Genomic DNA, 22,225 nt, shown 5'->3' on the forward strand with positions numbered 1-22,225 from the left:
TGTTACTACTCCCAACTGCTAGACTATTCTTACTACGAGTACCAGCTAACACATACCAAGTGCTTGCCCTGCACCAGACTTTCTAAGTACCGTGCATATATTGCTAATCTAATCCTTACAATACTTAACGGGGAAGGAAGTATTATCATCCCCATTTTCAGACGAGGAAATTCAGCTGTGGACGGGTTAAGCATGCCCAGGCTCTCACACCTGCCAAGCACAGAGCCCTGAAAACCACTTCTTTTTCCACTGGAATGACCCCAAAGCCCGGGTAATGTAGGCCAATGTCAAAATGGTTCTGGTCACACTGACCCAGGGCAATAAATGAACAAACATGCAGGCCACTCTGGAGGGGCCCTGGGGATGGGCAAGCATCCCCTGTTTTCAGGGAGACTGAGTCCCTAATCCTCAGCCTGGGTCTTCAAGACCTTCCCCTTCTAGTCCAATCAATCTAATTTATCTGGGTTCCAGGGTCTATTTACACAGCAAGAGAAAGGAACGCCTCACGATGTGCACACACCTCCTCCTGGCCCCAGGGACTCCACTCTTGATCAGGTATGTTTAGGTCAGATTCATGCCCATTTCCGAGATGAGAAGAGAGAGGCTTGGAAATGTGCTATGGTATGGTGCAGGGAGAGTGAGTATTAGAAAACTCCAAGGAGGGGCAGAGGCCCCTCTCTTAGAGCCCAGGGGAAACTCTGGCAGCTCAAAGAAGGCACCCAAGCACCCAGGGGTGAAGTAGTCAACCTGGACAGGTACTGCACCCAGGGAGAAAAGGGGGAGGGAGACTTGAGGCAGGAGCCCATCACCCTGCTACCTGGAGGGGAGGGAGGTCTTGCAGAGATCCCTCTTCAGACTTGGAAGCTAAGCATGCAATGCCTCCTGCCCCAATCCCTAGGAAGTTCTCAGCACAAGGAACTGCATGCTTGCAAAGCAATTAGCTTCCAGCACCCAGAAAAAAGGTCGCTGAGGGTGCAGGCAGGCACTGGCTGAGCAGGGGCCCTGGGTAGCTGGGCCCAGTTATTTTTAGCATCTCAATTCAAGAGGGAGGAGGCCCTCCTTCCCACCAGGTAAATGTCAGCGCCACTGGCAGCCACGGCCAATTAAAGCAGCTGGAGCCAAAGAGGGAAGACAGAGACTGGTGGCCTCTCCTGCTGGCCCCCAGCAGCTCCTGCAAAGGGCCTGCTCCCAACTCACCTGCCTCATGGCCCTGAACAGGAAACACTGGCTCAGTCCAAAAAGCCGGACCAGGGGCCTGACTGGAGTCCTGGCTGGGCCGTGTGACCCTGGTCAAGTCTCATGCCTTCTCTTTTCTGACTCTAGTTCCCTCTCTGGAAAACGCCACCGCCCCGCTCCGCCCACTTGATGTTATGAGGGTGACATGAGTCAGGGGTTGTGAGGATAAGAGAAGCTTGCCACCCCCTGCTGTGGGGCGGCTGCTTTATTATTCCAGAAAAGAATGGACTTCCCGAGCAGGAACCTGGGCCGTCCCGAGCTGACGGGGCCTGAGCTGGCCGCTGTACAAACTGCTGGGGGGATTTGCGCAATCCCAGAAACTTGGAATCCAAGAAGCCCATGGCTGGCGCTCTGCTGATAGGAGAGGCATGAGAGAGAGGCCGCTGCAGGTCAGTGGAGGCTCTGCAAACACAGACCGGGCCGAGCCCAAGGCTACGGGGAGGGGCCACACTTGGAGAGGGACCCAGGCACCCAGAGTGCCGGCAGCAGGCCTGGCACTGGCATGGCATTTCCTCTGCATCAGGGTATCAGCCGGCTACAGCCTTGGAAAGAATACTGTCCCCTCCCTGTCCCCAGCAGGAGGGAAAAGGCAGAAGGAGGAAGGAGGGAGTTGGTCACAGAAAGAGAGGGGAGGCACATCTTTCATTTTATCTTGGGACGCAGATCCTTAGTACATAGTGGGGGCTGCCCTAGGGACCTAATCCCTCATCCTCCCAGGCTGGTCCAGCCTGGCAAACCCCAGAAATCTTAGGTCAGCTCTCCTCCACCGGGCAGAAGCCTTGGGTCCAGCAGCAGCCTTCTGGGCCAGCTGTCCCCCAAGGTGCTGGGGAAACCCATACTTCCCTCAGCTCAGATCCCCCGCACCAGTTCACAGCCTCCAGAAGCGGATTCTTCCACTGAGGCACTTCCCTGCTGTGGCTCCCCAGGTGCCTGAAGCTCAGAGGAGATGCAAGGGAAACTGAGGCACAAAAGTGGGGCAGTGACCTACTCAGAGGCATTTAGCAAGTTAGAAGCAAAATATAACCTTCCTCCTTCTGCCGTCTCCAACCCCCCGGGGGTATCTCCAGCCTCATTTCTTTCGCTGCTGCGCAGTCCCAGCCTCCACAAAGCCCCCATTATCTGCCCCAGTGTGGCTGCTGCAGGGTCTTGGCCCAGCTGTTCCCTTTGCGTGGAATGCTTTCAGTTTGGCTCATAGTCTGGTCATTCTTTGGGGCTCAGCTGGCAACTCACCTCCTCCAGGAAGCTCTCCCTGACCTCTGAGGCCTTCAGAGTCCGTAGACCCTGGCCCTAGGTAATGCCATGCTGTGGTCAGCGGCCTCCCAGACGGTGAGCCGGCTGGACACTCTGCTGAGCCTTGGCAGAGGAGGCTGATGAGGGAAAGGGCAGCCCCTGGTTTCCTGAGTCCACTTTCCTTCCTCACCCTCTTGCCCCTTGTAAGCCTCACACTAGGCCCTGACTCTGAGGCATTGCCCCTAGCCCTGACCATTGGGCCTGCAAATCCCGGCCTCGCTGGGGCTCTCTGGCTAAATGGATGACAGGGTAAGCCCTCACGGTGACAAACCTCTCACAGCTGGAGGCAGAACACAAATGCAGCTCCACGGAGCCAGGTCTGCGGGTTCCCGCGCAGCTCTCAGTCCCAGTTCTGGTGGCTCTCCACAGGTCCCCAGAGCTTCCTTGGCCCCTCGGGGTCGGTCCTGCCTTTCTGCAGATAGAAGGCTCCTATCGCTGCTGCTGCTGGTTCCTGCCCCAGCCAGCCTCTGCACCCCCCATGTAGCCTACACGGTTTAGGGTGGCTCTGCTTGCAGGCTGAGGCCAGCCCTCCTAGCTCTCACAAAGGAGTTGCCACTGCCCTACAGTTTCTTTTGGCTCCCCACTCCCTGCAGGTTCATGGCCAAACTCTGTGGCCTAGCATTCAAGGCCCTCAGGGGCTGCCTCAGCTATGGCTGACTCAATCTTCCTCCCCAGCTGGACTGCCCTGACCCATGCCACCAAGTTGTGCAGAGACCCCAGGAAGACCCTACTCTTCCACTCTATAGGAACCCCATTCCCCTTCCCCCTCCACCAGGCAGTCTTCTCTGGCTGCCGCCTACAGCATGAGGAAAGAGCTGCACCTACCTAGCAACCCTGCACTGGAGACTGTGACCTCTACTCAGACCTCCGCACCTGGGGCTGTGTTCTCCCAGCTCAACTGCAGATTCACTGTTGGATACCAGGGTCTAGCACAGTGCGGGAGCACAAGGAAGTGTTCAACCCCAAGCTGGCTGATGAAGAGAATGGATCATCCAGCAAACATGCAAGTACCTGTGACAGGCAGTTTACACATATTATGGTGTCAGATAAAACTGGGCTGAGTCCTAGCTCCACTAAAACCTGTGTGACCTTGGCTAAGTTTCTTAACCTCTCTGTGCTTTGAGTTTTCTCATTTGTACAACAGGATAGTACCACCTTCAATGGGTTGTTGACACCCTTGAAGACTGTAGTTTGTAATCCCTGACCCATCCCAATCCTCTGGTTTTACAGACCAATAAACGGCTGCTCAGAGAGGGGCAGCAACTTGTCCAAGGTCACACAGCAGTTCTGTGATGGGACTGAGGCTTGAATACAAGTCCTGCTCAGAGGGCCCAACAGGACAGCAGTCCTACCCAGGTGACCCAGAGGGGCATCCTACCTTGGGCAGGAAGCAATGAGCTGCAAATGATTCCCAGCTCTAGGCTGGGGTGGGGGTTGTGGAGTCATAGCAGGCTGCAGAGGCTGGGGTGGAGGGCCTGGGCTGCAGGCCACAGATTCCACGCAGTGGGAGGAGAGGTGTGCATTCTCAGCTGGCGCTGAAGATTGACAGGCATGCCATATGCGGACCCTGGAATCCCAGCTCCGTGTGGCCATGGGCTGGGCCCTGGCCAGGCCTGCTGTGAGCTGGGCTTGGCATTCAAGGTCTTCACGGCCAGCCCCAAACCACCTATGTAACCCTGGAAGTCTGCTGACTGACAACTTAGGGTGTGCATGCTGGCAGCCTAAAGCCGCACACCAGGGGTTGGAGGGGCTGGCGAGGAGAGTGCAGCCTTCGCCCCAGGTGGCTGCCCACAGAGCTGTGAGCAACAGCTGTTTGGGATTGCCTCATATGAAACCCAAATCCAGCCCAACCCCAATCCCTGATCTCCCTCTTCACGTTTTCTTAAAAGACCACACAACCATGCAGCTCCGTGGAGGGAAACCCTCCTGTGTGGCCACAGCCCTGGAGTCCACCCCCAACTCACTCCCGCTGCTGCCACCTCCACTCTACATGCTAGAAAGTGCCAGAAAGCACTAACCACGCTCCAGGTACGGCTGTGAGAGTGCCCATGGCTTACTTCGTTGAATCCCTCACAACTAGAGAGATATTCTCCCCATTTTTATAGGTGAGTAAATGGGGCACAGAGAGGTGAAGTCACTAATGAGAAGCCACAAAGAAAGGGGTAGCAGAACGGGAAAAACTCCACGCCTCAGCCCAGTCTCCTGCCGCAGTCCACCAGCATCCTCCACACTCATCCACCAAGAGTGTTCTGAGTGTCTTTCGTGAACTGCCAGCCATATGGAACAGTTTGTCATGCCCCTGACGCAACACCCCTCTCATCCGGCCAGCCTTTGCCCGCAGTTGCAGCCCAGGCCAGCTAGGGCCTTCTCACCTCCGCCCCAGACTTCGGAGCCATGTACACCTGGCTCTAGCCTGCTGAGCAACGTGAACTGGGCCACATCACTTGTGGGGAAAAGCAGGGCTGGGCGCGTGTCTACTCTAGCTGGCTGGACCTCCGTGCTCTGCCAGACCCTCTTCAGCAACCCACACACCTCTCCTAGGCCAGGGGCTGGAGCTTTCTACCAAAAGGGAAAAGCCAGTCTTCCCAAATGCTGCGAGATGAGGCGGCCGAGGGTGGAGCCTAGGTACCACTCTCTGCTGCCACTGTCTACACCCCTGCCCGATGTGGGTCTGACTTCAGCCTAGGAACTTAGGGTGGTTGTACCTCTGAGCCTCTGTTTTCCTATCTAGCAAATGGGAATAGGGCCTTTCAAGAGTTCTCAAGGGTGTGATGGGTGTGAAAGGGCTTTGCACACTGAAGAGAACTCTATAGTGCAAGAGGTCACGGCAGCTACTGAAGGTATCACAGAGCAAAGGCTGGAAGGAAGGAGCTGGGGGTCAAAGAAGTCTCCATGACATCTAACCTGCAGGAGTGAGTCTGCCAAGGAGAGATGGATGGGTAGGCAAGGGGCAGTCCAGACAGAAGGCTCTGCAAATAAAACACAGTAGACTCCCCATATCCTCCACTGCCCAGCCTGGTGGATTTGGAAAAGCACAAAACACCAGGCCACCAAGGTAGACAGGGGCAGCGCTGGAAGGTAAATGGGGCGGGGCAGGAGAGCCTTGAATACCACTACCTGACGGAAAGGGTTGCCGTTCCACCCTGGCCAAAGCTTCTGTCCTGGACTGCTTGGGATAAGCTAGATGCTGGCACCACTGACCCTCCTCTGCAGGCAGGAGGGTACCATCGCTCACTGGCAGATGAGGCTTATGGAGATGAGGAGGACTTACCCAAGGTCGTCAGGCTGGTAAGTAACTGGTGGCGCCTGCACTCGAACTCAGTTCTTGGCGCTAAACCCCACAACTGCTACACTTACTCAAGCAGCGTTGGCTTCATGGGCCGTCACACAGGGCTGCAAGCTTAGAAGGACCCTACTTTGCTGTCATCATCTTGAAATCCTTTATAATTCATGAACAAAGGGCTCTGCATTTTCATTTAGCATTGGACCACAGCTGAATTATTAGCTAGCCCTGATTCTAGGAGACTCTGATGGGTGTTGTTGGGTGCAGGTGCAGGTGCGAAGGGCCATGAGTAAACTCTCATTTTTCTGGGACTCTGGTGGAGTGGAGCCTTCTGCTGGGTCTTCCTTGGACTTTGACATCAACCTAGCAAATTTCTCTTTCCAAGGCCCAGCTTAAATGTCACCTCCTGGGGATCCTTTCCGATTTTCTTCCATAGGGGAACCTACCACCTATGCCAGGCAGAACCCTGGCTCCCTGTGCTGTGGTCCCACACTCTGACCCTTTAGGAGGTCACAGAGCCTCCCAGTGGGTATGCAAACAGTGGCTACCTCTCCAAAGGCCTAGGACTCCTCCAGGCCTCTTGGGTACCCCAGAGCTTTCTGCTGGCCAAGTTTCCAGAAGACAATCCTAAGGATGCTTCACAAAGGAGTCGTGGAGAGGAAGTTACTAGTTCATGCTAGAAAGCAGACCCCAGAAAACAGCCTATCTTTCTACTTGCAAGAAAATGGCAGGTATGCCTACAAATACTAGGTCAGAAATAAAGCCCAGATAATCCCAGAAGCCTCCTTGGGAACCCCCTCTAACATGGAGGGGCTCTCTGGGAAGGAGGGAGGGAAAGGAAAAGGAAATGTTGAATTGAGGAGGGTACAGTGTGGTTAATAAGCACCCAATCCTGGCTGTGCTACTTCCTGACTGAGTGGCCTGCCCTCTCTGAGCCTCAGTTTCCTCATTTGCAAAGTGGGTAATAAATGACCTATCCCTGAAGGGAGATCATGGGAGAAAAGAGCATAAATGTTCACATCTGATGACCTGGATCTGAAGCCCAGCTCCAACACGCATGAGCAGGTGTCCCTGAGAACCTCGCCTACATTTATTGTGCCTCGATTTCCTCATCTGGAAATTGCTCGGTAAGACCTTCTTCTCAGGCTTCTCAAGGGGATTTAGAGAACTCACGGAGGCAATGTGCCAGTCTTTTGGCAGGGAGCCAAATGTGGTTGCTGTACCAAAGCTGGGCACTGCAGGCTCCCAAATCCTCAGGAGTCAACAGGGAAGTGCAGGTGGGAAAGCAAAAGCAGGGATGACACAGACCCCCACCACCCTGGAGGAGGCAGGCAGGGTGGACTGTTGTGCCCATGATTCAGAGTACCAAGGCCCCAGGGGATGAGAAGCCTGGAGAGCAACAGCCCCAGCATCCCCACTCTGCCCGTAACTTATTTTCTTCTCATGAGACTACTAGCTTCAATTTGTTGAAGCCCTGCAGAGTGCCCAAAATTGCTCTCCACAATCTATACAGCAGCCTCTCGTCCTTGCGGCCACCGTATAGGAAGTGGACGGGGACGATTCCTGTTTCTAGATGGGGAATGAGGCCCAGAGAGGGCAAGGGCTTGTCCATGGTCGGTTGCATGGCTGGCCCTCAAGCCCCAACACCCTCCCCAACATACACACAAACAGAGCTCAGCTCAGCCTCGGCCCAGGCTGCCCAGAGCCTCCCAGGACCTGCTGGAAGCTTTTGCTGGTGCAGAGCTATCGACCTCTGAATTGCCTCTTCTTGTTGGAACGCACCCTGCATTGTGTGTGCGTGGATATGCAGCCCCGTGTGTGTGAGAATGCTGTGTGCTTGTGAGAGTTTGGGCTCGTGTATGTGTGTAGTTCCAACAGGAGTTTGTGAATATGTATGTGAGCATGCAAGTGCATGCAAGTGTTATCTGTGTGCACTTACGTGGCATGCAGAAGCGACGTCTGTGTACACGTTTGTGAGGAAGTGCACATTTGCACGTCTGTATTATCTGTGCACTCACCACCATTCATGTCTGTATGTGCATGCACATCCTGCCAGGTTCTGCTCCATCTACTGCTTCTGTCTCCCCACACTGTAACTCACTTGGGGTCACCTCCCCAGAATTCTCCCCCCTAGCCTCTGAACCCTCTCCACACCACTGCTACGGGGCTTGCCACATCATCGGGATCTTTCTGTTTCTCCATGGAGCAGAGACTGGGACAGGCCCCTTTCCCTTGCACTGCAGTGGGTGCCTAATCCAGGAGTTGGCACACAGTGTTTAATACAAGCTTAGGAAAACAAACGTGAGGTGCAGAGGGAAAGAAAGCCTTATCCAGCCTACACACCCCTCCTCTAGAGGGCGCCCTGGCTGCCACCTCAGAGGTACCTGGAGACCAGGCCTGGTCCCTGCCGCATCACATCACATGTGATGTCATGACTGCAGACCCACGAGGAGCCTGTCACCTGGTAAGAGCCCCCCCTCCCTTTTTCTTGAGTTGGGACAGGATCCGGCACTTCTGAAGACACCCATAATTGCCCAGATCCCCACCCCCAAGAAGAAGCTAGGAGCAAGGCCAGAGGCAGAGTAGGCCAGGGGGGCAGTGCCTGGCACACTGGAGCCACACAGACTTGGACCTGAACCCTAGGCTCAGCTAGGTGTGCCACCTGGGGCAAGTTAACGTCCTGAGTGAGGTTCAGTTTTCTCACATGTACAATGCTGGTGATTACAGCATGCCCTCATAAGGCTGCTGTGATGCTGAAAGAAGTAACAACTCTACAGTACTTCGCACAGTACCCAGAATACAGCTAAGTGCTTGTTGGGTTAGAGGATATCATTACTGTTATTTCCATAGACTAGAGTAGAAAGCTGAGGCCCTCTAGAAGGAAAGGGCTACCCAAGGCTACACTGAGAGTTGGCCGCAGAATAAAATCCAATGTCTAGGTCCCAGGTCAGGACACTCACCACCCTCCTCTGTGTGGCTTCCTTTGAGAGGAAAAGGCCAGGGAACAAATAAAGACTGAGAAAGAAGCCCCACCCCTCCCCAGCCCTCTGGACCCCTGAAACAGCACCATGCACTCTGGGTGGCCCGTACTCCCTGTCTGCCCCACATCAGCAGGTGCATAGCACCAGAGGGCCAGCCCATCTTACTCACCTGCTCAGGCCTCCGCCAAAGGACCAGGACTCAAGTCTGCTGAGAGTGTCTGGAGGACGAGGCAGCAGCCCCAGCAGCAGTACGAAATCAGAATACAGCTGCCGTGAGTCCTGTGGGAGACAAGAAACGGGACAGTGAGCTCCACGCTCTGACCCTGCGGGCAGCCCCTCACCCACATCACGGACCTCTAGGTCCTTGCTGCCATCTCCTGGAAGATGGAACTGGCCCACCAACATGGAGCTACCCTAGACACTGGATACCGCCCCGCCACTGCCAAATAAAGGTCGCAGCTCCTGAATGGCACATTCGAAGCCCCAGCTCCGGCCAGGCAGCCCTGCAGCCCTGAAAGCCACAGACCACAGCAGCAGCCAAACCTGCCCGCCCACCACTGGGTTCCAGTCAGCCCAGCCTCCCAGAGCCCCTGGCTCCGGCCTTGGCACACGCTGGGTGCCCCGATCAGAGCTCTTCTCCCCACTTCTCTGTCTTTCAAGGGCCCCTGGCCTTCAAGACTCTGCTCAAGTGCTTCCGTGGAGCCCTCTCCCACCTGCCCCTCCTTGCTCGTTCGTCTCCAGTGGGCTGTGCACCTGGCCAACCCTGCCTCCTCCCGCTTCCCACCGGACACTCTCCCGCTCCAGGCCCAGCTCCTGGACATTGGGAGTGAGGTCTAGTTTCTCTCTGTCCTCTGAACTGGTTAACAAAGACCACAAAGACTCCTTGATGGAGGAATGGTGCCGTGAAGGTGTGCAGTGAACAAACAGAACAACATGGGACGACTGAAGGCAGGAGGCCTCCCCGCATCCCTTCCTCTGTTCAATTCTAGAATATGGGGTCAGGTTGATGAGAAGAAAGAGACTTGGTGAGGTTGATACTTTTCTCTGTCATTTTACAAATGAGGAAACTGAGGCCGTGAGAGGGAAAAGGTTCCTCACATGGTGAAAGGCAAGGCTGGAGTGAAGTCCAAACCTCCTCAGGGATGGAAGCAGTGTGGCTGTCTTCCCCCCAGCTCCTGCATTTGCAGACCTCTGGCTTCCCTGACTGTTGAGGGTCAGGTCAACCATGAAAGGCAGCTTCTGGGAAAAGGAGAAGGCAGTGGGAGGCTTCTGAGGTGGAAAAAGTGTAGCAGGAAAGCTCACGCTCAGAAAAGAGGGATCAGCCTCAGGGCTCCACTTCCCCCGACCTGGGGGCCTGAGGCTCAGGGCGGGCAGAGGGGACATCATGGGAAGCCCCTTCCAGTGTCCACGAGATGCACCTCCAGCCCATCTGGGTCTTCTAAAGTCCCCTTCTGCTGGTGGGGCACACACTAGACACTAGTCCCACCACTCTGAAGAACAGTTTGGAAGGGTCTCTTACCCTGTGACCTCTCCCATGACCCAGCAACTCCATGTCCACAGAAAAATGTGCATATGTTCACCAGAAGACATGTGCTAGAATGCTCGTTGCAAGGCAATTCATAACAGTCAGAAAATGAAAACTTCTCAAATGGCCACCAACCACAGAATGGGTCAACTGGTGTTTCCACACAACAAACTGCTGCACAGGCTTGGGAATGAGTGATCTGCAACGTCATCCAACAACACCACGGGTAAATCTTGCAAACATAGTGTTGACTCAAAAAGCCAGGCACAACAGAGAATACACTTAAGAGATCCATTTATATAAAAGTCAAGAAGGGCAAAAAGACTCTACGCTTGTAATAGACGAAATACGGCAGGGTCCTCGGGAGTTCCTCCTATCAAAAGGTGGAGTCTGTTCTCCACCCACTGAGAGCTGGCCTTGAGTGTTGTTTAGATCAATAGGATTCAGTGTGAGTGACATTTTATGAGTTATAGAGACTAGGCCTCAAGAGGTCCTGCCATTTCTACCCTTCCCTCTCTTGGGAGGCTGCAGGCCATGGAGGGAGGTGTCTGTCTTCCTGGAGGGTGGGGAAGTCCCCCGGCAACAGCCAGCACCCACTGCCTGTGTGACTGAGGCCGTCTGGACCTTCCAGTCCAGCAGACCCTCAAAGGTGACTGGAGCCACATGAGCCGAAGGGAATTGGGGGAGGAGCTGAAGGGAATCGGGGGAGAAGCCCAGCCAAACCACAGAACTGTGAGGTTTCATAAATGGTGTCTGCTTTAAGCCACCAAGTTTTCAGGTGGTGTGCTGGGCAGCAGGAGATAACTCACAGCAGGCTGGAAGTCAGGATAGTCAGTATCCTTGAAGCGGCAGTGACCAGAGGGCACAGGGGGCTCTAGCTGGTCTGCAAGGTTCTGTTTCTTGATCTGCCTGGCGGCTACAGAAGCATGTGCCCTTCAGGATAATTTGTCAAGCTACAAATGTAGGAGATACACACTTTTCTGCATGGGTGTAACACTTCAATGGGAACTAAAGACATATCTTTCCATGGCTCTCTGCCCAGGTGAATCAGGTCAGCCCCGCCCTGGCCGGCTGGCCTCTGTAGCCCATCCCCAGCCCTGCAGGCTCTACGTCACTCTTTTGTGCACCTCCACAGGCTGCATCACACCTCCACCCCAGGATGCCCTTCCCCTTCCTACCATGCTCAAGCCTGCAGTCAGGTGGCACCTTCTCCTGGAAGCCCTCCCTGACCTCCCCAGGCCTTGCCTGGGTGTCCATATTCACACAGTTCTCTCTCTGGGGCTGGGTCTTCCCCAGGGTGTGTAAATCTCTCTTCTGCCTTCCCAGCTCTCAGAGATCTCTAAGCAGAAGCTCTGTCAGGGTTGGGTGGCACCCCTATTCATCTTTCCCCAGGGTCGAGACACCCCCAGCCATACTGTGAGGGCAGAGCAGGCTTCAGGGGAGAATGGGGGACTGGGATCACAAGATGGGTCAGCTGCCAGCACCCAAAATGGCAATTCTCTCCTGGGGTCCCAGCCTTCTCCCACGGAGATGGAGGGTGGGGCTGAATCTGGGGATGCGGTAAGGGGCTAAGAGTGCAGGGTTTATGGTGGGGATTATACTCCCCATTTTGCAGTAGACCATGATGCCCAGTAAATGTGCGCCACTCCTCCCCTCTTAATTATCTATTAAAACAAAATTGGGAGACCCATGGTAGTAGTATAATGCTACACCCTCTGGCAAAACATTGCGAACTGCTGGGCAGACAGAAGGAAGAGCTGTAATGCCAGACACAGTCTGGGCATCGGCTCCACCAAAATCCTTCCACGTATTGACTCCATGAATTGTCCATCAGCCCCGAGTGACTGAGAAGGCGGAAGCCCTCCCACGTCCGACCTCAGGTGAGTGACTGGCTGGGGCCTCAGCTGATCCCTAAAACCAGGGCCTTGGCCTGGCCACCCCTCTAAGGGCCTCTTGCCCCCATATTTGCATCTCCAGCTCTGTCCTAAATAGGTATGTGGCCTCTGGGGAAATCTCTCAGCCCTCAGGTCCCCCCAGTGTCATCTAAGAGCTATGGCTGACACAACGATCTCTGATGAGCCAGTTTTCTCTCCCGTGGGAGGAACGGAGTTCCTGATAGGCCAAGGTGGTGCTCAGGCCCAGCCTCTTTCCGCCTTCCTCAGGGTCCCCACTGTACCCGCGATGATGCTTACCAGCTGTAGGATGATGCAGCCACCTCACACACTACAGGCAGGCCACAGCACCTGTCACCTCCCTGCCTTCTACCTCCAGGACCTTTTGCTAAGAGAGGAAGCTCCTTACCCAGCAGAGAGGCCCAAACAAGCCAGAAAGTGGCGAGGCTGGGAGAGGGAAAGACATCAGATCCCAGGAAACACGGTCTGTCCCATAGCAGAGAAAACTCCAAGCCCACAGGGGCAGCTGGGTAGGTCACAGCCTAACATTAGAAGCAACTCTGGACTAGAATACGCCTTCCACAAGTGGGTCTGCTACCTTGAGAGGTGGTGAGTACCTCATTCCCAGAGGCATGCAAGCAGAAGGGAGCTGCCACATGGTACTGTGGGTGCTGTAAGCACCAGAACAGAGCTGGACTCTGTAGTTCCCAAACTCCTCTGCTAAGAATCACCTGGGCTGATTGTTAAACCCACAGCTTCCCAGGCCTCTCCCCTGGGAATGGAAGTCTATGGGTCTGGAACACAGCCCAGAAATTTAAATTTTTAGCAAGTCCTCTCGGGTGATGCTCTGCATCTGGAAAGTTTGGGGGAGCACTGGCAGATGACCCTCCAGGTCCCTCTGAGTCCCTCACTCCACTCCACCACCCACACCCCATCTGGAAGACACCACCCGGGCAGCAGCCTTATTGCATCGTTAAAAAAAAAATGATTTAGAAGCTTTAGGAGGGGGCAAAGATGTCAGGGGGAGGGGAGATTCTCAGCCCACGGTGATACCGGCGGCAGCTCCTTCCTAGCCCCTCTGGGCCCCCCAGAGCCATCCAGAAAAAAAGCTTAGCATTTGAGAGGGGGGTGCTGACAGCTGTTCAGCTGCTGCTCAGTGAGGCCCCGGAAAAGCAATTATCTTGCTCTTAGCAGAGAGGAGCTGGCTTTTACCCGCCCCTTCCCTCCCTCCCTTCTCCCTCCCACCTTCACACACACACACACACACACACACACACACACACACACACACACACACACTCCCAGGCCAAGATGCTGTGGCTGGCTCTGAACCCGCCTTCCCCCACCCCTAGCCTCCAGATTTCTCCGACTCACTCAACCTCCATCCTCAGAGCACATTTCCAACACTTAAATCATTTAGCCCGCTAAACCGGAGACGGCGAAATGGGTGCTATTTCTTAAAAACATACAGAGAGCGTATTAAATTATTGATAGCCATTAAACAGGGGGAAAAAATTAAACAGCTCTCAGCTCTTATCAATCATTCATGCAGTTTCCACTGGGGTGTTTTCTGGAGAGTGATCACTCTGGCAACCCGGGGAGCCAGCTCCTGCTGGGCAGGGAAGGCTGCCGCTGCACGGAAACGGAGGGGGCCACCCCAGTCCCCAGCAGTCAGAGGGGCAGCACTGCCCTCAGAGGGGATCAGGGGCAAGGGTCGGGCAGGCAAGTCAGCCTCTCTCCATTTGCAAACTCCCACCTCCTCTTCGCCACACCATTAACAAAGGGAGACTCCAGCGCCGCTTTCAGGAACCCCCTTAATTAAATCCAGCCTGCTTTTATTGAGCTGATACTACACATCAGACCTGTAGGACCCACAAAGAAAAAAGCCTCAAGGCACCCACTCAGGCGAACGGGCTCCAAACGTGAATATACTACACTGTGACAGGAGCCGTCAATGGAGAGGCGGCTCAGAGGAAAGGGGGGCAGCCTTGGCCAGAGTAGGGGGCCAGGGAAGTCTTCACCAAAAAAGTCATTCTTGTGTAAATTCTTGGAGGGGGAGCAGAAAATCACCCAGACGAGTTGGAAAGGGCATTCTAGAAAAAGGGAATAGAATAACTCAGGCGAAAGCACAGCCTAGCGCGGTGCCTGTATCTCAGCACCCACCCTGCCAACAACAGCCCGTGGGGTGGGGGCCTGGGCACAGGAAGTGGAGTGTGGAGCAGCTGGAACTTCAGCCTCTCCTCCAGGCACTGGTCATATTAAGGCCAGGCCAGGGGAGGGAAGCACAAGGCCAGGACCCTCCAGGTGTGGATGGGCAGGAGGTTGGGGTTCACCCCAGCTGCCCGGGCAGCAGCACCTCCACCCCCGCATGGCAGATCCATTTCCTGGCTCTGACTCAGGACACCTAAGCCAGTGTGACGCAGACCACGGAGGCTGCAGGCCCAGTATGCTGCCGGTCTCTCGGCCACAGACAAGCCTGGCAGAGCTGCTCAGGAGACAGGCTCCCTCCTACCACTGAGCCATGCCAAGGACCTTGGCACCAGAGCTGTGGGAGCCAGCAGACACCTGATACCACCCAGCCTCGCCGCACAGGGACCATCCACAACCAGAGGCCACTCGAGGCTCCGAAGCCAGGCCTGTCCCTGCCCTGGTATACAGGGCCAGCTCTGTATGCTGAAAGGTGTTCAGAAGCCCTTACTTGCTGCCTTGTTCAGAGCCCAGGAGATCAGGAGCTCAGGATCTCAGGAGCTGAGAGCCAGGAGCCGGGAGGAGGCCCTGCCAAGTGTTGATAGCACCCTCGCCAGAGAAAGCTGCTGTCACAGGGAAACATTCTGGGGAGAGTGGTTGTTTACCACCAACGCCTGGGACCGTCAAGAAATAATCAGAAGAAATCAAATTTGCTAAGTTGTGAAAGATATAAAGGAACCCTCCCTCCCCAAACACCCAGACATTTTGACCTGGACAATCAGGCTGCTCTCTGTTGACCTGGTTTGGGGGAAATGTCCTTAGATCTGCAGGAATGGGTGGGTGGTGGGATATGTGCAATCAGCCAGGATTGGGAGACTGGGTCCTCAGCTCTGCCTGGGCTCTGCCATCTACCCTCCCCTCTCTGGACCTCGTCTGCTCCTCTCCTCTGTACAGGGACAGATACACATTCCAGGCTCCTTCAGCCATGCTGATATTACAGGGCAGAAGTGGCTTCCAGGCAGCCTGTCCACAGAGCCTGCCAGGAACATGGGGTTCCTGAAGCCTACCCCAACACCTCTGCTATGCTCACCCGAGGACTTTCGGTGATGGAGCCCAGTGGGTCTGAAGTCATCAGCCATTTCCCTGCTCCCTCACACATCTGTGCTCACACCTGAATTGCTACATGTCACCCCCTCCCTTTAGTTCAGCCTCCACACAGGTACAGGACCCGTGCCGAGCGTGGGTCCAACCTGGCACAGAGCAGGCTGTCAAGGAAGGTCTGCTGACCAGCAGAATCAAGACAGGAACGGGCAAGCGGCCCTACAACCCAAACTGAACACACCTGTCCCCCACTCAGGTACTAGCCCTGACTCCCCACTGCCAGCACATCCCACTGCCAAATTTTCAAGTCCTGCAAGTCCTTCACTTGTGAGTTGTGTCCACACTTCTAGAAGTCTCTCACACCCTCTACACTCCAGCCATACCACAATTACTCAGTGTTCCCTGGATGTTCATGCCCCAGGGCCCTTGCATATGCCATCACTTTTTCAACCCAGCCAAGTCCTACTCTGGGTCAAGTTCTAACTCCCCATTTGTAACTGTCGCAACACTTTACACTAAACTGAATTCTGTTCATATTTGTTCCAAGCACTCAAACAAACCACCCCAGCCCCCAGCCTGCAGCCCCCGATCAGCTCTTCCTAATAGCTAACCTACATCACACCTGCTGTACTTTTAAAAACCATTCCCTGGATGGTGGGTGAGACGTTCTCAGCCAAGTATAAGTGAGACTGTATTCTTGGAGCTCCCTAAACTGAGGGAAGGGGCAAGCTTGGGAATTTCCAGGCAAAGCCAGCAGAAATTGGCCACAAATGAATCATTAACTCTCAAGTCGAGAGCTCCGAGTAGCTGGTGCCAAGGTCTCAGGCTCTGGCCTGTGTGGGCCCACTTGGCCTCCCTTGGCTCAGGCCTGAGGGTGCACATCCACCATCACCCCCACCCCCTGGCCATCTACTTCACCCCACAGCCACTGGCCACTGAGAGCAAAGACTGGGTGGCCAGGGCAGGCCAAATGTCTGATGGGAGAGGGTACGCCTTTCCCCAGGAATGACTCTAAACTTTTGCCCACACTCTTCTTTCCTTCTGGAATGCTATCCCTTCCAGTAAGCTAAATCCTCTTTGTCCTTCAAGGACTGGCTCCAGCCTGGCCTGCCTCCTCCCTTGCCTGCCCACCTGGGCCCCATGACCTTCGAGCCCCTGCAGCCCTGCCTGTGTCTACCAGCTGTCTCCTCCCTGCCCTGGCCTGGGTGCCAGGGCCTTGTTTCTTCAGTGAAGCCCCTGCTAGGATGGGGACATTTCATGCTCTACTGGACCCTAGCAGCTATCATTAAGTTGGGCACAGACTGGGAAGCCCACCGGTGATGGGGACTGCTCATGGGCTCTGTGCACAGGGGCCCTGGTGGTCGTCAGCCCAGGAGCTGGGCAAGGGGAGCAGGTGGGCTGGCAGCCATCTGCATAACTGTGCAAGGAGGCCCTGGCTGCCAGTGGCCACCCCATCTGGAAGCACAGGTGAGTGCATGGCAGATGATGTATTGATACCTGTAACTGGGATACCTGTTAATGAGGTATCATCTGTATTTCCAGACTTCATGTCCATCGGTCACGAAGTTCATGAGTTTAAGCCCTTCTTCCAGGCAGCTTAGAAGAACTATGGTGAAACTGGAAGCCCCAGACGGCAGTGTTGGCAGTGGGGGCTGCAGTCCTCACCTAGCTCAGGTAAGACACCATGTTCCCCTGTGGGCCTTCTTTCGGAGCCTCTGAGCCAGGTGCGGTGCAGCCACCATGTGGTTCAAAAGAGATGGGTGAATGTAACCACTGGCTTCCCACTGTGGGGCTGGGTGGCCGCAGGGGGCACAGCATTCAGGGTCCCAGGAGCCAGCTCCTTTGTAGTCCGCCAAAATCAGTACCAACCACCTCCTTCCCCAGGGCACCTCTTTCAGGCTGAGGCTGCCAGTTTTAGCATGGCCCTCCTAATTCCCTGGAAGAAAAGCTTGAACTCTTCTTCGGTGGGACGGATGCACATCAAGTCTGGAAACACAGATTAAACCTCATGAATAGGTATCCCAGTGTGATATTAAAGCACCATCCGCCATGCATTCACCTGTCCTTCCAGACCAAGTGGCCACCGGTATGGCAATAAGGCCAGAAACAAGAATAACAAATACCACTGATTTGAGCAGCTGCTTTGTGTCAAGCTCTGTGCTTAGCTCCACACACATTTCTCCTGAATTCTCCCACCATGTCAGGAGTAGATACTACTATGAACATGCCTGCTGGAAAGATGAGAAATCCAAGGATAACAGAGACGAAGACGAAGTAACCTTCCTACATCCAAAGCCAGAGGGTGGCAGCATGGGGGTTTGGATGCAGGTATCTGGCCCAGGCCCTGCGTGCCACCCCCAAGCGCCCAGCACCCCTCATCTCCTTTGCTCAGAGCTGGAACAAATGCTATGGGTACCACCCTGCAGCCTTCACTGAACCTTTTTCTCATCTGACCTTCAAAACACTCCGTGAGACCACTGGTGAGGGTCATTATTGCCATTTTACAGATGGGGAGACTAAGGGCTGCTGGGGGAAGGAACTTCTCTAGCAATTTCTGCACCCCTTTTGTCCTCACAATAACCCCATGAGGTGGCTGTTGCTAAGACCATTTTGCAGGTGGGAAAACACTGAGGATGGGAGAGGCAGAGGGGCTGTCTAAAGCCTGGATTTGTGCACCGGGCTGCCTGACTCTTGACTGGGCTTCTTCCATGACCCAGGGCTGTCCTCAAGGCCTGGCACAGAATATGGGCGAGTGCGTGGGCATGGGGGGGAGAAATAAAGGCTGGATCAGGAACCCAGTGTGGGGACCTGGGGGTGGGTGCCACATTCCTCCCTCCCAGCCTCCCCTCTCCAGCACCATCCATATGGAGGTGGGGTGGAGATGCTGAGGACAGATGAGGCTACCTCCCCAGTTCCTTCAGGACTCCTGGGCTGGGGCACTCTATACTCATTTACAATGACAGAGAGTCTTATCCACGAGCCTAATGATCAGGCGGGGGCAGTCAAGCCATGCTGGGCACCGGGTGTGTGTTGCACGCAAGGATGTGAGTGTCGACAACACCCATAGTGAAAAAGACAGGATGAGGTGGCAGCCGCATGCCCACACGTGTGCACACAGACACATGTACACAGGCGCATATGCAGAGAGGCGTGTACACCCCTCACCAATGCATATCCACACTGGGACACACACAGGACAGCGAACAGACATCCACTTCCCAGAACCACAAAGAGATCGACACAGACAGACGCAGCCCAGAGGACATAGGCACACGGATGCCTGCAGAGTGCAGGCAGACACACACATGTATGCACCTGGGCACACCTGTGCTCATCTGTACACAGGCCCAGAGCAGCACACACCTGCATGCTGGGCTAACACAGCTGATGGGCTGTGGGCAGGGATGTGGACAGCCTCAGATGCACACAGAGCATGTGGGCCTGGGCGTGCCTACCCAGGCATGGGTCTGGGTGCATGCATGTGAGCCTTGGTGGTGGTCAGCCTTAGGAGCCAGGCAGGGGAGCAGGTGGGCTGGCAGCAAGGTGGGCTTGCAGAATTGTGCAAGAAGCCCCTCACTGCCTCTGTGCTGATGGAGTCAGGCCTGTCCAAAACAGCCCCATAAATCAGGACGCTGCCTGCTGCAAGCATTTACATCACTGTCCCCGGGATGCAGAGCTTAGAACAGAGAAGCAGCCGACCTCAGGCCCTGCTCCCCGATCTGTGTGCATTACGGGGAGATGGTTGGTATTTGGCATTCCTTCCACCCAAGGCCACCTCCCCACCCTTACCCCAATCAGGCCCCCTGTCCTGCTAGCCCACCATGTCCTGCCTCCCTCAGGCCTTTCTTCCCCATCCCACCTTTCTTCCTTCACTTTCAGCCTGAGATCTCAAAGTGCACCACCAGCCTGAGCACCACCATCCCATCCCCAGTGCTGAAAGTTTCTCCCAGCAATCAGCACCCTAGGACCTAGGTATGGGTGGGTGGGGTGAAGAGTTCATTTCCAGACAGCAACACTCCAGGTGGTTATCAGATCCAAGATCTGAGCTGGGGTTCATACCCAGCTCCACCTCGGATGAGTCCCGCCACCCTTTCTCCCAGCCTCACTTCCCCTGTCGTAAAGTGGGGACTGGAATGGGCCCTCCCAGGGCTGCTTGTCCTGAGGATCTGCTGCCTAGGGAAAAGCTCCTCTGTGGATGCTGATTAATTATGACTATTAATAATACAACCATCTGTATCTCACAGTGGAGCGAGGATGATTAAAACTGGGCCCTATGCCCCAGTGGCAGAATAAATGGGTCTCCGGGTGGGCTTGGGTGTCAACACTAGCCTGGAAACAGATTGCTGGTGACTGTGTTGGGAGGGGCTCTTTATACTGCACAGACAGATGCTGAGAGGAAGGACGGAAAGGCAGGCAGGCAGAAAGAAGGTGGGGAGCTGGCCTACCAGACGACGAACAATAGACAATTACCCCATGCCAGGGCTCTCAGGCAGGACTCTGTGCCTGCCCCTGGGACAAAGCAACTGGGTCTTTTCACCTCTTCTCAACTCCACCGCCACCCTACAACACAGCCCAGAAGTTCCAGCTGCTGGAGGTAGTGAGGGGGTAGGCATGAGTGCCATCCTCTGTCCAGAGAAGTTTTGGAGGCTGCTATCTGCCAGGGTCAGGCCAGTGTCCTCCCTGCCTCCTGCAAGCTCTGCTCCAAGTAGCGTCCATGGATGGAGGAGCCTTTCTGAATGCCTCCGAGTAGTGTGGACGCAATGGAGATGGTCCCTCCTCCCACCGCGCAGCGGGGCCCAGTGCACCTCTGACCTCACCCATCCACTTGAACGCTCTTTCGTAGTGAACACATCTGCCTCCCACCTCACATTCACCAGACTGTGAGCTGCTCTGACCAATCCACCTCTGAGAACACCACCGGCGTCCCCCCAGAACCCTCACCTGAGCCAGACACTGGTAACCCAGTAATCCTCACAACAGTCCCATGTGTGTTTACACTCATTTTATCAATGAAGAAACTGAAGCATAGAGAGAGAAAGGAACTCACCAAAATTCACATGGCCAGGAAGTAGTTGAAATGCAAAGCATGCTGTTTGACTCCTGAGGTCTAACCCACCAGGCTACAAAAGCTGACTGAATGAATGAGGCTTAAATAGCAGGATGCAGAAAGTTTTGAGCTTTGTAAGTGGACACTAAAGTGGCCAGAAGATGGGTGTCACGGGTTCAGGCCAGATGTCTGCATTAACTGGCTGTGTGGCCTCAAGCCAGTCACTTGCTCACTCTGGCCTTCAATTCCCTCACCTGAAAAAAGTGAACAAATGGAGCTGCTCCATCCCAGATGAAGGATCTGAAACCAGGGCTGTCCTAGAAAATCTGGGGCACTCGGCCACCTGCACGATGCCTGTAGTGAGGTAGTATTACATGGGCTGCCGCCAAGCCAGGCGGAAGCACCTCTCCAGTCCCATTTGTCGATCATTCTTGGGTCTCATCAACACATTTACTGGGTACCGACCCCGTATCCAGCCCTGGCAGGGAGGGGGTATGGAATGCACAAAGGTTTCCTAAACTCAAGGGCTGAGTGTTGACCCTCCAGGGCCTGCAATGTGGTTGGGGGATGCCCCCTTGCACAACAGGCAAAGATCGGCCAAGGAGCATCTGCTAAGTCCCTATAGGAGCATCGGGGCCTAATCACCCACTGATTGCCAGACTGGGTGCTGGCGATGCAATGGGGGCAGGATCTAGCCACAGGCTTGGGGGAGCACGTGAGTCACAAATAAAGGCCTGTGTGCCCCCAGGCTTCCTTCTCACACCCATGGCAGGCAGTATCAATTGGTCCCCACACTCTCTTATAGAGCTCCTGGTAGCCTCAGAATTGCTACTCCGTATAGCACTCCAGGCTGTCACTCCCAGGCACAGCAGAAAACAAAACCTACAGCACTTGAAGTCCCTGTTAGTGGAGCAACTACTACATTCTGCTGGGGTCAGCCATGTCTGGGAGAGCTAAGGTCTTGGTCTCTGGCCTAGGAGATAGCAGCTGGCTGGTGTCAAACTTAGACTCTCAGTTTGGGAACTTCAATGGAGAGGCACAGAGGGCCTGGGGGTGGGGGGATTTGGTTTTGCTACAGAATCCCAGCTTCTTGGCCAAGACTTTCCACGACAGTGGGTTCCCTTGGCCCGGATGCCAGGATGGGGCTTTCTGTAGCCCCGCCGTGTTAGGGAGTGTGGTGGTCACCTCTGGGTATTGTGCAATCGGAAGACAATTTACCAAAATGTCCCTCCTGCAACCCCTCCCCACCCATTCCTTCTACAAGGGCACAGAAATCAGTGAGCACTTAGGGGAAGGACAGTTTGCAGAGCCCCTCACATTTCCTCCCCATCTTCCTGATGTTTGTCATTTCCTTCTGCCATCAAAACTGCCATTAGCTTAACAATCAATTCACAACTTTTGCATAAATACATTTATTTGTAAAAGAACTTTATAATACTACCTTAAACACAAAATTAGCCTCACTCACCAAGGATAGAAGTGAAACACAAAAACAAATACAAGGAGAACAAACAATGGCATTGTTTTGCTGCCTGCCTGCTGGAGGCTCTGGGTCCTGCAGGTGCTCTCTGTTGAAAAGGGACACCAGCAAGTATCCAGTCCCTGGGGGCTGTCCTTGACACAAACAGCCAGAGGGCTAGAGGGGACTGGGGGCGGCGGGGTTTTCTCAATCCTGATTAACCT

At 54.8% G+C, this 22,225-nt stretch overlaps 2 protein-coding genes across 5 annotated transcripts in view; both read right to left on the reverse strand.

The window, feature by feature from the left end:
- Positions 1-22,225, reverse strand: part of PPIF (peptidylprolyl isomerase F) — an 860,147-nt gene that overhangs the window by 223,685 nt on the left and 614,237 nt on the right. The window lies entirely within an intron of this gene.
- Positions 1-22,225, reverse strand: part of ZMIZ1 (zinc finger MIZ-type containing 1) — a 241,636-nt gene that overhangs the window by 183,150 nt on the left and 36,261 nt on the right. For all 4 annotated transcript variants that reach the window (XM_050803398.1, XM_050803400.1, XM_050803399.1 and 1 more), the window contains exon 2: positions 8,960-9,069. The gene's annotated coding sequence lies outside the window, so the exon portion shown is untranslated. The remainder of the gene's footprint in view (positions 1-8,959; positions 9,070-22,225) is intronic.

The sequence above is a fragment of the Macaca thibetana genome, chromosome 9 (genome assembly GCF_024542745.1).
Source record: "Macaca thibetana thibetana isolate TM-01 chromosome 9, ASM2454274v1, whole genome shotgun sequence".
Taxonomy (NCBI): domain Eukaryota; kingdom Metazoa; phylum Chordata; class Mammalia; order Primates; family Cercopithecidae; genus Macaca; species Macaca thibetana.